Below are 18,046 nucleotides of genomic sequence, written 5' to 3'. Positions count from 1 at the left end.
GTTCCTGGGCTGCCCAGACAAGACCCCGCCTCTTGGCCTCACAGATATGGACCAAAGGAAAGTAAAGCAATACATTTGGCACCAGCTTGACTGCAAGAGTTGCTGGAAAGAGGTGTTCAAGACGCCATCCAACCATCTTAGTGTAGAGTTTACTCCTTAGCCTTTTCTTCTCCCAAAGGCAACAGATATGGACTTTTCCTCAGGGTTTACTCTTGAAGCCTTTCTCGTGAATGAGTATAGCTGCAAGGAAGCAGAGGTTTAGGATCAGAGTTTTCCTTCTCCTAGACTGGTTACCTTCTTTGGTTGACATGCCCAATCTGCCCCTCACTTCCCTGCCCCGCACATGTAAGTAACTATCCTCATGACCACTGGACCCAGGGCTTTTTTTTCAGCTGGAACTCAGTTCTGGCCTTTTGCAAGTGGGTGCAGTTGACATTATAAGAGGACAAGGGGGGGGGGGTGTTCATGGTGAGTTCCGGCACCTCCTTTTCTAGAAAAATAGCACTGGCTGGACCCACTATTGGTCTCTGATCAATCTGCCAGAGCCTTTTTTCGCATGCAGGGGAAGTCCCTAATTCACCGAGGGTTTGAGACCCATTGGCCACCCATAGTTGGAGACCCATAGTTTAGCTGACCATTCAAAGCTGTCTCCCAGGGTGTGGCTGCTGTCACATGCTGACAGATTCTAAAAGCTACAGGTGAGAGCTGAGTGCAGGGTGGGAACCAAAGGTGGACAAATTACCCCAGAAGGAGCATGACGTGTCCCCAACCAAAGGTACTACCCCTCCCCTGATACCCCCCTTCTCTCCCTACAATAATAATATATAAAATCATATACTCACTGCTTGACTTTCATTAAACTAGGAATTAGATGCCTCAGGCAGCCACCTCATTCTGCCTAGTGGGAGATATGACTCAGTGGGTAACAGGAACCCTATACTGTATTACCTTAAAGAGTTAACTGGTTTTTTTGTGTGTGGCATGAATTTTAATAGGCACTAGTCTACATTACATAAAATACATGAAGACAGAGAAAAAAGTGAAGGGCATATATATAGGTAACAAGAAGAAAAGGGAGAAATTAGGATGAAATTTAAAGTAGACCTACAGAAAACACAAACCAGTAGTAGTTCCATAATGCATACTCTACATACTCTACCCAGAGCTATCATGACTGAGCCTTGAACTAATGAGCTCCTCTTCTCTGAATCTCTTTTGGTGCAGCCCATTACTCCAGGAAGCATCCTGTTGTCCCATGGATCCTTATCAGGGGAAGGTGTTTAAAGCAGAGGGGAGATGCTTCAGAAAGCAATTTGGCTAACGCGCCTCCCACTCTCCTTTAAAAGGGTGGGCTGTGAGGAGATGGTAAAGGGTGGGGGCAAGCAGTGAGAAGGGGGGGAGGTGAAGGAATAGGCACAGGGACATCAAGGTGTAAAGTGAGAAGGAGTTGCTCAGGTGTAAAGGAAGAGGGTTGGTGAATGGAGCAAGCAGGGGCATCAGCCCCTAGTTAAAAACACACACAAATGTAGCAGGAAATGGTTGATATACATGCAGATACTAAATAGCATATCATTTGTTAATGATAATAATATTGAACAGTGGGCAGAATTCATCAAGAGAAGGAACCATAACTTGAATAACTTTAGTCAATTTCTCCTGCTCATCAAATCTGCAAGGAGAAGGGGCTGAGATGTACACACACATTATCTTCTGTTTCTGGATGCTTTTGATTAACTCCTATTATAGTAGTTTCAATCACATCGCATTTATGCCATGTTTCCCTCCCCCTCCCCCGCTCCACTGATGTTGAAACAAAACATTGGCAACCCAGTCAGTTTTTCATGCAAAAGTTAATTGGAGGTAAGTTCAAGAACATGAATTCTAGTCATGAATGCACTGTAATCAAATTATTCTCTTTTTCCTCCTGTTTATGATACAGTGTCAACAATGCATAACATTACTGGACTTCAGCAGTCCCTTCTTATTATCATTGCTGAAGTATTTAATTATGTTACTATTCATTACTGAGAGATGTGAGGTGTAGATTAAAAGAAAAATCTCTGGTGCTGAGCTGCCAATAACCACACTGCAGGTTTCAATTACGATATAATTATTTTAATTATTCTGCTTAACTCTTTGGAAGCAAAGGCTATAAGAATAGTTCTCTTTTCTGAATGAGCGTGAGAAAATTGTTTGAAGCAGTAGCAGAATGCCGTTAAGAGATGGTAATACATTTTAAGAACATGAGTTGGGTCTTGCTGAATCAGGCCAAAGGCCTACTGTCTGCATTCTGTTCCCACCAACCATATGCCCATGGAAATCCAACAGGCAAGACATTATCATAGCAGCCCTCTTCTGCTCATGTTCCTCAATAACTGGCATTCGGAGGCAGGTGTAACTGCTATTTAAAGGATATACAGTACGTTTCTCATGACCTCTCCATTAGAATAGTGAAAGGGAATAGACTGGAGCTTTGTCATGAGATGAGCACTTATAAACTTGAACGCTGTAGGAAAGGTTTTCGTTTAGATGCGGCTCCTTTGGGGGTAAGAGTTTAATATTTCAGATCTGTACCTACTGTCTTAAACTCCCTGGTATAGGCTTGTGCCTGTTGCTATTTCTACCATGCTATCATTGTTCAAAATTTCTACCTCACGCTTCCTCCCAACGGAACCCAGAGACAAAACCACCGAAATGGTAGCACAATACATTTTAGAATAAAATAAAACATATCACAAATATTAAGAGCATCCAAAAACATGTAAACATATCCTTTCCTTGCTGCCTCTATAGTTTTCCCTTTCCTCCACCCTGCTGGCGTTTGTGATTCTTTGAGAAAATGTTACAGTACAGTGCCTTTTTTCTGTTTTCCTGTTACTTTTTGGATCAACTTATTCCAGCCTTTAAGTTAGTGGGTTGTGAATGTTAGATATCCAAGTTATCCACTTCTACAAACTGATCAAATTACTTTGTGTTGAATGCCTGACTTCTTTTTTTTTTTTTTCCTGCATACTTTTTATTGTTTTTTAAATCATAACAAACAAGAAAATAAAACAATTTACGCCTTGTTATCACAGATTTCTTTCTATAAGACTTCCTTCAGCTTCCCCTGAAATCATCCATACGCTAATTTAACAAATTCACACAAATCCTAGCTTATATTGACATTATTTTCTCTTTCCTTCTTTTTCTCTTTAGACAATATTCCAACCTTTTCACAGAGCTTTTTTAAACCCAACTAGCGTTATCTGACCTTCACTTATATTTTCCAGATATTCCACAAATTTCCCCCAATCCTCAATGAACCTTTGGTCTTTTAAATATCTAATTTTCCCCGTCAATCTGTCCATCTCCGCGTATTCTAGTAGTTTTGCTCTCCATTCCTCAAACGTCGGTATGTTCTGTTGTTTCCAATTTTGGGCCAATAGGACCCTTGCGGCCGTTGTTGCATATTGGAAGAATTTACTATCATTGTTCTTTATATCACTTCCTGCTAGGCCTAGCAGAAAAGCCTCCGGCTTTTTCCCAAAGCTATATCTTAATATACTTTTCATTTCATTATATACACTTTCCCAAAAGCCTTTGACCTTTCTGCAGTCCCACCACATGTGGAAGAAGGATCCCTCTTTTTCCCTGCATTTCCAGCATTTATTACACAGTTGAATGCCTGACTTCTTGGGTTCTTTAAATAGGGTTTTCACATTCAGTGTATATGGCAAGATACACCAACCTCCGAGTATAAAAAAAAAGTGCAAGAAAAAAGGCAGGATGGAAACAGCTTAAACTGAAAAATAACTGGGATGTATGTGCTACGCAGGTGGCGCTGTGGGTTAAAGCCTCAGCGCCTAGGACTTGCCGATCGAAAGGTCGGCGGTTCGAATCCCTGCGGCGGGGTGCGCTCCCGCTGCTCGGTCCCAGTGCCTGCCAACCTAGCAGTTCGAAAGCACCTCCGGGTGCAAGTAGATAAATAGGGACCGCTTACCAGCGGGAAGGTAAACGGCGTTTCCGTGTGCGGCTCTGGCTCGCCAGAGCAGCGATGTCACGCTGGCCACGTGACCCGGAAGTGTCTCCGGACAGCGCTGGCCCCTGGCCTCTTAAGTGAGATGGGCGCACAACCCCAGAGTCTGTCAAGACTGGCCCATACGGGCAAGGGTACCTTTACCTTTATGTGCTACTAGGAAGGGTGTTGTTTCCCATACTGTTTTCAGATAGTAGCTCAAGACACGATTGCTGCTGATCAGACTGGTATACCTCTGTCCCATTCAGTGTAACTTTATACTGTTTTGCCCTAACAGCTGCACCTATTCTGCATCTCTCTCCCAGGGGTATACATGAGATTTGTGTTACATGTAGTAAATCTACCAGAAAATATCCCCCCCTTCTCTCATCTCTATCTATCTATCTCTCTATCTATCATCTATCAACAGGCACAAGCCTATCTAAGAGACACGGGGGAATGATTAATGGACATCAATGTCTGTACACTAACGCGCAAAGCATGGGAAATAAACAAGATGAGCTTGAGCTCTTGATACAGCAAACAAAATATGACATAATAGGCATCACTGAAACCTGGTGGGATAAGTCCCATGACTGGAATGTAATAATGGAGGGATACAATCTATTTCAGAGAAACAGACCAGACAAGAAAGGAGGAGGAGTGGCGTTATATGTCAGGGATGTGTATACCTGTGAAGAGATCCAAGATTTAGAACCTCAAAGCCAAAGTGAGAGCATTTGGGTCAAAATTAAGGGAGAGAAGAATAACAGTGACCTCATTGTGGGAGTTTACTATAGATCCCCAAGCCAAACGGAGGACATAGATGATGCCTTCCTGGAACAGATGGCCAAGCATGCAAAAGGAAGGGAGATAGTAGTAATGGGGGACTTCAATTACCCGGATATTTGCTGGATGTCAAACTCAGCCAAGAGCATAAGGTCAAACAGATTCCTCACTGGCCTTGCAGACAACTTCGTTGTCCAGAAAGTGGGAGAAGCAACAAGAGGAACAACCATTTTAGATCTGGTCCTAACCAATGTTGATGACCTGGTTAGTGGGGTAGAAGTGGAAGGATCATTAGGCGTGAGTGATCATGCTCTTCTGAAGTTTACTATACAGCGGAAAGGAGCAGCCAAGCATACTAGGACTCAATTTCTTGACTTTAAGAAAGCCGACTTCATAAAACTTAGGGAAGTGCTGGGTGAGATCCCATGGACAGTAATACTAAAAGGAAAGGGAGTTCATGATGGCTGGGAGTTCGTTAAGAGGGAGATAGTAAAAGCACAACTTCAGGCAATACCAATGAGACGGAAACATGGAAGGTGCCTAAAGAAGCCAGGGTGGCTATCTAAAGAACTTTTAACTGAGTTAAGATTAAAAAAGGATGTGTACAAAAAATGGAAAAGGGGGGAAACCACCAAAGAGGAATTCAAACAAATAGCCAGCACGTGTAGACACAAAGTCAGAAAAGCTAAAGCACAGAATGAACTCAGGCTTGCTAGAGAGGTTAAAAGCAACAAAAAAGGCTTTTATGGGTATGTTCGTAGCAAAAGGAAGAACAAAGAAACAGTGGGGTCACTCAGAAGAGAACATGGTGAAATGCAAACAGGGGACACAGAAAGGGCTGAACTCCTCAATGCCTTCTTTGCCTCAGTCTTCTCCGATAAAGAAAACAATGCCCGACCTGAAGAATTTGGAGCAAATGATTCAGCAGAGGAAACACAGCCCAGAATAACTAAGGAGATAGTACAAGAATACTTGGCTAGTTTAGATGTATTCAAGTCTCCAGGGCCAGATGAACTGCATCCAAGAGTATTAAAAGAACTGGCAGATGTGATCTCAGAACCACTGGCAGTCATCTTTGAGAATTCCTGGAGAACAGGCGAAGTCCCGGCAGACTGGAGGAGGGCAAATGTTGTCCCTATTTTCAAAAAGGGGAAAAGAGAGGACCCAAATAATTACCGCCCAGTCAGTCTGACATCAATACCAGGGAAGATTCTGGAGCAGATCATTAAGCAAACAGTCTGTGAGCACCTAGAAATGAATACTGTGATCACCAATAGTCAGCATGGATTTCTGAAAAATAAGTCATGTCAGACTAACCTGATCTCGTTTTTTGACAGAATTACAAGCCTGGTAGATGAAGGGAACGCAGTGGATGTAGCCTACCTTGATTTCAGCAAGGCGTTTGACAAGGTGCCCCATGATATTCTTGTAAAGAAGCTGGTAAAATGCGGACTTGACTATGCTACCACTCAGTGGATTTGTAACTGGTTGACTGACCGAACCCAAAGGGTGCTCATCTATGGTTCCTCTTCATCCTGGAGAAGAGTGACTAGTGAGGTGCCACAGGGTTCTGTCTTGGGCCTGGTCTTATTCAACATCTTTATCAACGACTTGGATGATGGACTCAAGGGCATCCTGATCAAATTTGCAGATGACACCAAACTGGGAGGGGTGGCTAACGCCCCAGAGGACAGTATCACACTTCAAAACGACCTTGACAGATTAGAGAACTGGGCCAAAACAAACAAGATGAATTTTAACAGGGAGAAATGTAAAGTATTGCACTTGGGCAAAAAAAAATGAGAGGCACAAATACAAGATGGGTGACACCTGGCTTGAGAGCAGTACATGTGAAAAGGATCTAGGAGTCTTGGTTGACCACAAACTTGACATGAGCCAACAGTGTGACGTGGCAGCTAAAAAAGCCAATGCTATTCTGGGCTGCATCAGTAGGAGCATAGCATCTAGATCAAGGGAAGTAATAGTGCCACTGTATTCTGCTCTGGTCAGACCTCACCTGGAGTACTGTGTCCAGTTCTGGGCACCACAGTTCAAGAAGGACACTGACAAACTGGAACGTGTCCAGAGGAGGGCAACCAAAATGGTCAAAGGCCTGGAAACGATGCCTTATGAGGAACGGCTAAGGGAGCTTGGCATGTTTAGCCTGGAGAAGAGGAGGTTAAGGGGTGATATGATAGCCATGTTCAAATATATAAAAGGATGTCACATAGAGGAGGGAGAAAGGTTGTTTTCTGCTGCTCCAGAGAAGCAGACACGGAGCAATGGTTCCAAACTACAAGAAAGAAGATTCCACCTAAACATTAGGAAGAACTTCCTGACAGTAAGAGCTGTTCGACAGTGGAATTTGCTGCCAAGGAGTGTGGTGGAGTCTCCTTCTTTGGAGGTCTTTAAGCAGAGGCTTGACACCATATGTCAGGAGTGCTCTGATGGTGTTTCCTGCTTGGCAGGGGGTTGGACTCGATGGCCCTTGTGGTCTCTTCCAACTCTATGATTCTATGATTCTATCTATCATCTATCTATCTATCTATCTATCATCTATCTATCTATCTATCTATCATCTATCTATCTATCTATCATCTATCATCTATCTATCTATCTATCTATCTATCTATCATCTATCTATCTATCATCATCTATCTATCTATCTATCTATCTATCTATCTATCTATCTATCTATCATCTAATCTGTTTGTCTATCTATCTATCTATCTATCTATCTATCTATCTATCATCTATCTATCATCTATCTATCTATCTATCTATCTATCTATCTATCATCTATCTATCTCTATCATCTATCTATCTATCTATCTATCTATCTATCTATCTATCTATCTATCTATCTATCTATCTATATCTATCATCTATCTATCTATCTATCTATCTATCTATCTATCTATCTATCTATCATCATCTATCATCTATCTATATCTCATCTATCACTCTTCCATCCTACAAATGAAAGTGATTTTTAAGAATGCTGTCCACAACCTAATGTACAGAAGCAAGTGAACATACAGGGAAGTTTCCTATCAACAATAGTTTCCTGATTTATTCAGATTGTAAAACTGATTTAACGGCTTTGGAATACACCCAAGTTATGAGAGCACTGTTTGAAGGTGGTTTATTCGGTTGACTTACCCTGAAGTTGGCTTTTCCTGACCTATTAACCATTATTTCTTGGGTTGTATGAAATGGGACTGCATGAACACCCACAAGGCTAGTTTATATCTTGGCCTACTAAAATATGATCACCGGAACCAAATTATGAAACACAATCTGAGCACATGGCAAAGCAATAATTATGCTCTGATTGTTCTTTTTTTAAATAAAATAAAATAAAATCTTCTGTTTATAGCCAACATTTTTTCTGTCACAGAACCCAGACCCCAGGAGATAAGAAACTTTTAAATAAATAGTTTTATTGCTTTTTCTATGCTGCAGTTCAGGCCAACCTGATTGAAATTACGCTCCCTAAAGGGGGAAGTATAAGGCACCTTTAGGAAGACATTGATGTTAATTCAATCTAATTTAAAATGTTCTGACATTTCAGATTCTTTTGATTGCATCCATACATGCTGAATTTGATAGCACCACTTTACTAGGCCTACAGTTATAGAGGAACAATGTAAATTCAGTATAGAAAATAATAGGCTGTAGGTGCTGATAAAAATAAAATTATTCACAACAGTACTGTGGTCTGTTCTTTATTACTGCTTTCAGTAGTAGATTGATTCAGATACCATTTGTCAATGCCATTGAAATGCTTTTAAAATTAATACTTTTCATGATGTTGATCATAGAAACCCTGAAAATAGATGGTGAATTATTTTTAGAGTGACAGGTGAATGAAACATTAGCAAGAAAGTGGATTTTTAAATGCTGTTAAAAAGAAACTTATATAGTGGATTTCTTTATTTCTTTTTTAAACCCTCTCTGTCTATTGAGCTTAACCTTAGATGCAGCACAGAGAAGAAGAATGGAGGTGAGGTATGAGTAGACTCATTTTCTTTACATCCAGTCAATAAAAAATGAGCTTTAATACCTGGCTTTGACTATTTTCATTCACTACTTATAATGATCAGATAATTATTAGTCAGAATTTTCATGAGTTGGACTTGCCTTTGTTATGTTACAGATTAAGTAGACCTATTGCTGGCATGAGTTTATGTTTGCATATTTATGGCGGACTTATGACGGACTTACACATATCTGTGACTGACCTCAGTTGGTCAGTGCAAAGTAGCTGCTTGATAGGAATCCAGAACTGAAGAATCTAGTGTATTTTGTAAACAGAAGTCTCTTTACACCAATACACTATTCCCTGACTGCATCCCACACTGGGCTATTTATCAGGATACTTCTTAGTTGTGGATAGTTGTATATATTTTACTGTATAGGAGAAGCTTTCTGTGACATCCATTCTCAACTTATTGATGAACATGCTGCCTTGAAATCTAATAATTATTTTTTTTTGAGCACATGGGCATTCAATTTGTGCAGCAATGAGATATTGTGGAATAGATAGGCTTTGTAAAAACTTGCCAGTGTATTCTTTATTTCCAGTTATCAGGGATGAAGTCATCTTAATCAGCTGACCAAATCTAAGTGCGATTCTGCATGCTTCCTCTTTGATGAGGAGAGGGTATGGTTATTGGCAGTACTGGGTACTAGATCTAACATCACTATGCTAACAGGTGTGCTCTGCTAAGTTATAGCTTCTTAGACTTAAGTGAGTGAGGCAAAAGTGCTTCTCACTGGGTTGATCCAGACATACACTTCTACCTGGGGAAGGAGTATTCAAGTCATGAAAGGGCTGTTTTACCCTTTACATCAGAGAATTGCACAAACTCAAAGACACACTTTTGCTTGTGCAAATTCTTACACAAGCAGAACCCTAACAACTATTCTAGAACTTACTCTAGCCATGGACTTCCGGGTTGGCACCATCGCCGAATGGCGGACTCCCTCCGAGCTCCGGAGGGAGCCTGCTCGGCAGGGGCTGGGTTCTACCGCGCCGGCGACGCGGGGACCCTCAAAAACCATGGGCGCTGAAACCCATGGGCATGGTGACTCGGCGGGCACCTTTGCGCCCCCCGACCCGCGAAGGAGCCTTTTTAAAGGCTGCGGAGCGGGTGACGGGGGGTGGTGGTGCTGTGAGTCCTCCGCTTCCCCTGCCGAGTGAAGCCGCATGCCATTCGACGGAGAGCGCTGACTTCTTCCATTGAAAATTTGGTCTTTAAAAGAATAACCCGTGAGTAATTGGAACTTGGATTAAAAAAGGGGGAAAATTCTATTTAAATTCGGAGCGAGCGGGGGAGGTGCAAAAAGGAAGTCAGCCTCCCCCCTGTTGTAGAGGAGCTAAAGCAAAGGATTTGACAACTAAGATCGAGTGTAACCTTTTTTTGATAAAGTTATTAACTTCGCGATGGAAAATTATAAGACTGGGCTGGAGGAGAAAAGTGGAATGTGAATTAAAATGCAACCCCCCCCCGAAACCCCGGGAGCGATCTGAAAGAGCGCCGGGAGAGGAGAAATAGAGGTTTTGACAGCTGTCAAAGGAGCTGTCAAAGCGGAAGAACAAAAAGAGAACTTTGTTACGAGGACTTTGCTGGTCACATTTGTTACAAATTGGATATAAATTGTTTAAAACAAGGAATAATAAGTTACTTTGACTGTTGGGTGTGATCGGGAAGGAAACTGAGTTACTATAATCCCTCTAGAGGAGCTGTGGGACACTACAAGTATTGTTGGCATCGAATTTGAATAGGACTTTTTATCGCCTGGGAAACTGCAGAAATGGAACACTATTTTGTCTACAGAGGTCTACACACTAAAGGAGACAATAGATTTATCTATTGAAGAATGGAAGGGACTTGACGTAATGTTTTGTTCCTGAACAACAAAGCCTCTGCAGAGGAATTAGAAGCTTTTTGGAATTAGAACATTTGTGCAGGAGAGCAGGGGAAAAAAGGGGGGGGGAGGAGAGAGAACAACAAGAACAATAAGAATAACAAGAACTGGACAAAGTTGGAAGATAGACTCCTTCCAAGATTGGACATGTGAAACCAAAGATGACCAAAAGATGGCAAAGACTAATAAAAAGACGGCAAAGCGGACTGGTGAAGGACTGTGGTTTAGATGTGGGAGCTCCAGGATGACAGTAGACATTGATGGACATTGGGAACGCAACCGGGAAAGGGGGGAGGGAAATTTGGAATCCAAAGGGTGTTAAATTACATTTTATTCTTTTTTTTATCTTTCTGTTTATCTTAATCTGTATTGCATATTAAAGACGGGAACTCGTGGAAGGGAACAGGTCGATTTTAGGGGATGGGAAAATATTTTTTTTTAAATTGGGCCAATGATAATAATTTTAAAATTTGGGGTAAGAATTTGTTGAATCTATTTGAAAGAATTGGAATACAAGAGGGGGAGGGGAGGGGAAGTCCTGGAAAGATGCCAATGAAAATAAGGTTTTAAATTTGGATGTTTTTCTTTTTCTGTTTTATTTGAAAATCTTTAATAAATATTATTTAAAAAAAAAAATAGAACTTACTCTAGCCATGGATGGACTTGTCATCCAGTATTTGTCAGGCAAATATTTGCAGAAGAGCGCTGGCAGTTGTTTTTCTTTTGCTCACAGTTCCAGCTAACCCAATGTACTTTGAAAGATATTGCTCAGAAGTACTGCTAATACAAAGCAGAGTATAGAGATCTGATAGTCACACTTTGCCAATCAAGTAAATTTCATCACTGCCATTGGAACAGCTGTCAGGTTTGTGTAGATTTCAATTTGCTTCTGAAAAGTATTCAGTCATGAATGATTCATAATTTGAGAGGTGAATGCTCATGATTTGAACACTATCAAACTTACTTTGGAGAGACGCTTTCAACGAGCCAAATAATGTTCTTGAAGGAAGAGAAATTGTCCCTGTTGGGTCAAGTTTACATTAGCAGTTTACATTAGCTGTATATCTTTGTGTTATTTACTGCTTTGAGCACTTACATAGGAAGCCTGGTATGTAAATCCTAATGTATTCTCTTGTTTACCTTATCCATCTGAGAATTTGTTTTGAAAGTTATAAAGAGAATAATCTAACAGTTCTCCAAGTCTAATTCTGTATAATGAATCAACTTATTTCCTATATTCCTTGCTATATCCCTTGCATTGGAAGCAGGGAAATTTCCATAGTGATATTTTCAAAATATTTCACTCTTTAGATAACGTTTGGATGGCTACCACACAGTGAATACTGGTAATTGCTGATTTCAGAGTCATGCAGGACTTCACATGCAAGGATGGGACCACTGAAGTATTCTTGTCCACATGGCTCCTTTTACAAACCACAAAAAATGACCTTTTTAGTTATCCTCTGTCTACATGCACGCTGTGCTACATTGCCACCAATTTCTTGATCAACTGAAAAACTACTTGTTCCTCAGCAAGCATTATTTTTTCTTTTTAATACACCCCTTTCCAAAATCAGCCATCTGACTTATTTTCCCTCCTCTAGGAGGCACTGATGGCCACCAACTTGGATGGCTTTAAAAGAGGTTTAGACAAATTCATGAAGGAGAGGGCTATCAGTTGCTACCAGCCATGATGGCTGTGCTCTAAATCCACAGCTGGAGATGGCAATGCTGCCAAATGCCAGTTTCTAGAAGCCACAAGAGGAGAGAGTGCTTTTGTGCTCATGCTCTACTCCCTGGTTTACCACAGGCTGGTTTCCCTAGTTGGCCATTGTGAGAACAGGATGCTGGAGCAGATTGGCCATGGGACTCATCCAGCAGGCTATTCTTATGTTCTCATGAAATGGAATCTGTTATGTACTGAAGTTCTCACCCTGGGCCAGCAGGGGGATACTGTAGATAGTTATGCAAATAAGGGATTGAAAGTGACGTTCAGTGATTTAATAGTTTTAGAAAATTGTTACAGTTACGTTGTACTGGAGCTCTATATAAGCAGGCTGACTGAACCCTTCAGTTCAGTTCTGTTCTGGCCTGTGAATAAACAAGAGCTGTTTGAAGAATCGCTGTGTCGTCTGATATGTTCACCCACAACTTAACAGAATCCATTCAGTGAACTTAATTTAAGAGTGAGTTGCATGGTTTCCATGAGATGAAAGGGAAGCAACATGATACAGCACTGGGCACTTGTTTTATGATTTTGTTGTTATACACATACCATTTTCTACAGTATTTACTTTGCCCTGGACATGCATTATTTACCTGAGAATCCATCAGGCTATATTTTTAGCTATTGTTCATTGATGGACTCCCCCATCCAATTTGATGGTTGTTGCATGAACATACATTCCCATTAAGGCATAGGCAGGTGTACACAACAACAGTTTGCAAAAAGGTAGGCTATTACGTTAGGAAAAGAAATACCTCCTTTCTCTTTATGGATAAACAGCATATTTAATTTTATCCTCAACTTTTTATCCTTCCAGATAAAATTATGAATTTCTCCTATACATTCATTCCATGGGATTATTCTTTATGTATTTAACCATCTTGATTTTCACAGCAACAAGAATTTTGCTCCCTCATCTGTTACAAGGAGAGTATATAGTAGTTTAAGGTAAAGGTAAAGGTACCCCTGCCTGTACGGGCCAGTCTTGACAGACTCTGGGGTTGTGCGCCCATCTCACTTAAGAGGCCAGGGGCCAGCGCTGTCCGGAGACACTTCCGGGTCACGTGGCCAGCGTGACATCGCTGCTCTGGCGAGCCAGAGCCGCACACGGAAACGCCGTTTACCTTCCCGCTGGTAAGCGGTCCCTATTTATCTACTTGCACCCGGAGGTGCTTTCGAACAATATCTCTTAAATCTCAACCCTAAATTGACTGATGACCATTTCTGCTTCTAGCCAGAGCTTTAAAAAAATCTAAATAATATATCTTCCTCTTCAGCATGATTCCCCTCTGATATATTTGTAGAGTACTGCTATATTGCTTCCTAAACTTCTTTTGCCAGGCTCTTAATCTCTGCTCACAAAATAGATTCTTCATTTCTGTGAACATCTTAGTTGCTCTCCTTTGTACCTATTCCATTTTGAATTAATTTTGCAACTTCAAATGACTGCAGATATAGCCCAGTTTCTCTTTGTGGTCTTTTAGATGATTTAGATAGGGTAAAAAGGAAAACAAGCAACCAGTTTGGTTATATTGGTTCATAGGATGTTCACAACACAACATTCTATTCATGGTTAAAGCTGGAAATACTGTACTCATTCTAAACTCAGCTAACACATACTATCTATTGTAGTAAAGGGAACCCCTACTGATTTGGTTGTAAATTTTCCCTTCTTTAGTTTTTCACTGTCCCTAAAACTGGCAGTAGCAATATTATCAGAAACAAGTGTCTGCAATTGAACAGTTTAGAAAATGAAAGAAACCAAGCTAAGAAGAATATTATAAGCAGTGATCTTTTCATGTTGTGACAGATAAGTCAGTCTCATATCTTTCTAAGCCATGGAATGGAATGAATAATTACCACCCTTTATTCAAGAAACTGCATGTCCAGTTTATCCGCAGAGTTGCTAGTGCTGAGATGGTAGATTCTCAAGCACATGTCTCACAATAGAGTCAAATATCATGTCTTTTTCAGGGAATTTGAATTCTATTTTTAAAGAATGCATGAAACTGATCAGCTACAATACCTCCCCATCCCAACTTTCTTTTGCAGATTTGAGTTCACAATTTCTTTTGAAAATTTGTTGCCTTTCATCCCTTTCTATGCTGGGATGTCTGCATATCTGCAAGCTTAACTGTTTGAAATGTGGCTCCTGATTTATTAGATTATTGGAATGTGCCAAATAAAAGCTGTTCAGGGAAAGTTGCCCATAGTAAAGGTTAAACAACTGATAAGCATAAACTTAGATTTAACACATACATTTATGTAAACATCAAATTCATTAAACACAAGTGGGTTACCCACATTGAAATCAGAGATGAGGAAAAGGAAGCAAGGTTTTCCTGGACATAGCAGAGTAGAAACTAAGCTCCTTCACCATAATCACCTTCTAGAAAATTCTGAAATAAAAAAGGGAATCTATTTGTAGGTGAATTGCATAAAGTGCAATGCATAATATTTTGTACACTTTCTTCAATTTAACCTGATCTGAATATAAAAAGATGGTCATATGTTGGGCTATTACACCAAGCTACAAAATTTTCTCAGGTTTTATTAGGGTCCTGCACATTATAAACCACAATGTAAAATAAAAATAGTGCCATTCACTGCTACATAAAGTAATATAGAATGGTGGCAACATTCTCAAGGGTAGTAAGATAGTATTGTGCTTTGAGACACCCAACCATCCCAGAAAGTAAAGACATGGTGACATGGAATTTTTGTTATTGGGCAACATTTAGACTACAACTTTGTTAAACACTGAATGTGAGTGGTATTGGCTTAGGCACTGGAATCTCCAAACTATATCGGACTCACACCCACTTTCGCGGAGAATCTGATAAAGGATGAAACACCGCCAGAGGGAGCCTGGCCGGTGGCAACCAACTCAAGCTCACCCCCGGTGTCCCCGTGGGATACTGGTATGGCCCTAGCCCCTACCACGGGGGTTCGGACAAAAATCAGGCCAAACCCTGGATTCCTTTAACAGAATACCTTTGACCTTGGAGGGGCAGGTGATGGCCGCACCTCCCCTCCCCACACAACGCTGATCCAATGCCTAACCGCCTAACCTTACAAAGTTGTGACGCTTGCTACATGATAGGTGAAAACCAAATGGCCCTGCCAATTTGCCAAATGGAAAAATTCCTACCAGGCCCCTGTTACAAAGCAGGCGACCAACAAAGTCCATAGCAAGGCCAAACACACCAACTAAAGGGGTGGGATGGGTGGGTGATCTGCTGTGTGAAGGCAAAGAGGTCCAGCAAACGACACACAGGGTTTAAAAGCGTTTTCCAGACACCACCCAAGCCAAGCTATTGGCTTTAGGGTCCAAGCATCCGTGAAACGACCAACCAGAGTGGAGCAGGGCTAAACCCCACCCACACCGGAAGGTAGGAATGTTCAGTGGTCTGAGCGCAACAGTTACCCTCTTTGAAGAGGATCCGACTTATTGTTCCATCCTCCTCTACTGAATGCAGGTAATTGTCAGCTTAAGGCAAACTTGTCTTAAAATGTCAGTGTACATAGGCAATAGGTGTGATTAAACTGAATCACAGAATAATGCTATTATCAGTGCTTTGTAACTTTTTATTTAATATTGTACCTATCTTGACAAAGATATGACATTCAACTATTAAATCTTTCATAGATTTTAATTAACATGTATAAAATTTGCAAATTAGTGTGTAATTATCTGAGCTTATCTGGGAGACCAACCGAACTCTACTTAATAACACATTTCCAGCAATACTGCATATTAAAAAATTCTGTGTAAGAGCTCTCAAATCACGTATTTGGATTTAATACTTTTATTTCTCAGGGAACCCAAAACTTCTGTATTATGGAAATGCATGTAATCATAGCAAATAATTTCTCCTAACACATGTTCTCTTTCAACTGTCTAGGGCATTCTAAATACTCTTTTTTTTATTCTTCTAAGTAAAATTCAGCACTCAGGCACTGTTTATCTAATGCTTTTGTTTTAAATGTATACAGGTTTTTTTGTTTTTATATTGTTAACTGCCCTATGATCTTCGGATGAAGGGGAGTATAATAATAATAATAATAATAATAATAATAATAATAATAATATATATTACAATATGAAACTATGCATATGTAGTCTGCACTCTGTTGTTGTGGTAATAGCTATAAATATGCTCAGCTACATTGTGCCATTTGGGATTTTTTTTAAAAATGGGCAAAGCAGAGAAGGAAGTACCAAATTAGATTTCAATAAAGTTGTCTTGAAAATGCAACTTCACTGACACTGGAAGAGATAAATGTTCACTTTCATTCTCCTTCTTATCCTGATTCTAGAATCTCCAGTCTAGTCATCCACAAGGAAACATCAGGCATATCTATTCACCCTGAAAAGCCTCAGGTTACAGTTCTGCTTAAAAGATGAGTTGGCAGTGAGCCACAAAATCAGGCTTATGTTGTTTAGCCATTTCAGACCTTGTTATGTGAAACCTAAATGCCAAATCGGGCTTTTTGCGTTGCACAGGTAAAATGCTGCAGTTTGTATTTTGTGTGTAGTGCTGAGGAACTGGATACCTTCTCCTGTTTCCTTTAGGAGGAGGAAGGATCCCATCTGGCAACTTTTTGAAGCATCCCATGGGTATTGGGGATTCATTCGACCTGCTGAAGCTCACACAATTATTTGCTGAGGCCTGGCAGTTGGAAGTGTTTTGGCAGAGGCAGAGAGATGGGCACCTTTTGACTTCTGTGAAAAGAGAGATGCCGCTGCCACAACATAGCTCAGCAGAATCTGTCCCTAAGCCAATAAAAAACAAAAAACGAAAACAAAACAACCATGTTGGAATGTCTCCAGGGTATATCGAAGAGGAAATACATTTACAGATTCTTATAGCCTGTGGCTATAATAGTTATATTTTGTGTTATAGCAAGTGGTAGGTAGCAATGCAGAAATTGTCACTTTTCACCTGAGATCTAAAAGGTCTGTGGTATATTGAAAGAAGATGAAATTTTGTAGGGTCAGGTTTGTTTGTGCGCACGTTGGCTACAGAAAAGCCTTTGCTTGCAAAGGAGGACATTGCATTGCACTTGATTCTCATGAAATGTCTTTGTTAAGGAAAAATGCAGACTTCTAGCAATAGATTAGTATACCGGTGTCATGTGCTATATATGCATAATAAATCTGTGGGTCAGAAAGTTCTCTTTACTGACTAAAACATGAGTTATTGGAGACTTTAAATGATACCATACTAATAATTTCCACTGAAAGAGCTATGCAGGCCGAGGGCCTTAAGACAAATTAATCAAATAGAAACCCTTAGATATACTTAGAGAAAGGAAAATGAGATTAGAGGTGACAGTTTACCCAGACAAAGGAAAATAAAGTGGCAGGTTTATTTAATGAAAAATAAAACAGGGATTCTTCATATTGGCAGAGCCAAGGAGAGAAATATAAGAAAGGTTGTGGAAGATGGAGTGGTTATGTGGTTAAAGGGTTCAGGTTGTCTGAAAAACCTGACAAATAGGGATTAGAGGGTAAAAGAATGAGTTTGTGCATCAAATTATGAAGAATATTATGTTAGTACAAAAGGGTAAAAGAAGATCTAGGCCACTTGGGTGAG

The 18,046-nt window shown here is 40.5% G+C and overlaps 1 protein-coding gene and 1 long non-coding RNA gene across 7 annotated transcripts in view; one reads left to right on the top strand and one right to left on the bottom strand.

The window, feature by feature from the left end:
• Positions 1-18,046, top strand: part of NAV3 (neuron navigator 3) — a 436,309-nt gene that overhangs the window by 64,251 nt on the left and 354,012 nt on the right. The window lies entirely within an intron of this gene.
• LOC307224763 overlaps positions 9-18,046 on the bottom strand; it is a 30,709-nt gene continuing 12,671 nt past the window's right edge. Inside the window, exon 3 of the long non-coding RNA XR_013842737.1 lies at positions 9-240. This is a non-coding gene — a long non-coding RNA (uncharacterized lncRNA). The remainder of the gene's footprint in view (positions 241-18,046) is intronic.

This window comes from Podarcis cretensis, assembly GCF_951804945.1.
Source record: "Podarcis cretensis genome assembly, chromosome: 10".
Classification (NCBI taxonomy): Eukaryota; Metazoa; Chordata; class Lepidosauria; order Squamata; family Lacertidae; genus Podarcis; species Podarcis cretensis.
Note: the sequence above shows the minus strand (reverse complement) of the source record. Positions and strands in the feature narration are given on the sequence as shown.